The following is a 377-nucleotide window of genomic DNA, read 5'->3' on the forward strand; positions in this document are numbered from 1 at the left end:
GTGGAACTAGTTTCACTGCCCACCTAAAATTTATTGGGAACAGAGTGATCTAGCCTCTCTTGCTTGAAAATCTACAATCAGGTAGTTATTATAGAAAAGGCACTACTCTATATTCTCACCCTGTGTCTTTTACTTTTCTGATCATTACAATTATTATTATATCTCACCTTTCTCTCAAAGTTGAGACTAAAGATGGCTTACAATTTAAAAAGAACAAGACAGCTCAAAAATACAAAAAGTAAACATTACAATGGAATTAAACTGTTCATGGTATTAAAACAAATTAAGCATTTGTTTTAATTTTAAAAAGATTAAATGCAATTTAAAATGCATTAAAAAGATAAAATGCCATTTAAAAGATTAAAAAGCAATTAAAG

This window comes from Sceloporus undulatus, chromosome 1 (genome assembly GCF_019175285.1).
Source record: "Sceloporus undulatus isolate JIND9_A2432 ecotype Alabama chromosome 1, SceUnd_v1.1, whole genome shotgun sequence".
Classification (NCBI taxonomy): Eukaryota; Metazoa; Chordata; class Lepidosauria; order Squamata; family Phrynosomatidae; genus Sceloporus; species Sceloporus undulatus.